This window comes from Ailuropoda melanoleuca, chromosome 1, assembly GCF_002007445.2.
Source record: "Ailuropoda melanoleuca isolate Jingjing chromosome 1, ASM200744v2, whole genome shotgun sequence".
Classification (NCBI taxonomy): domain Eukaryota; kingdom Metazoa; phylum Chordata; class Mammalia; order Carnivora; family Ursidae; genus Ailuropoda; species Ailuropoda melanoleuca.
The window spans coordinates 43,781,731-43,782,126 of record NC_048218.1 but is presented as its reverse complement, the minus strand read 5'-3'; positions in this window follow the sequence as shown (position 1 = coordinate 43,782,126).

Below are 396 nucleotides of genomic sequence, written 5' to 3'. Positions count from 1 at the left end.
AAATATGAAGGGCATTGGAAAAGGCAATGGGGAGTGTGTGCACAGGATGTGAAAATGGTGGGGATAAGTTCAGAGTTTTTATATATGGCTCCTGACAAGAAGCTCATCATCTAGTGGGAAGAAAGAAAGGCACTTACATTGATAACTGGTGTACATTTTAGGCTATAATATAAAAAAGTGTAAACATGTTATATAAAAATATAGCGAAGGGGGGCGCCTGGGTGGCACAGCAGTTAAGCATCTGCCTTCGGCTCAGGGCGTGATCCCAGCATTGTGGGATCGAGCCCCACATCAGGCTCTTCCGCTATGAGCCTGCTTCTTCCTCTCCCACTCCCCCGCTTGTGTTCCCTCTCTCGCTGGCTGTCTCTATCTCTGTCGAATAAATAAATAAAATCT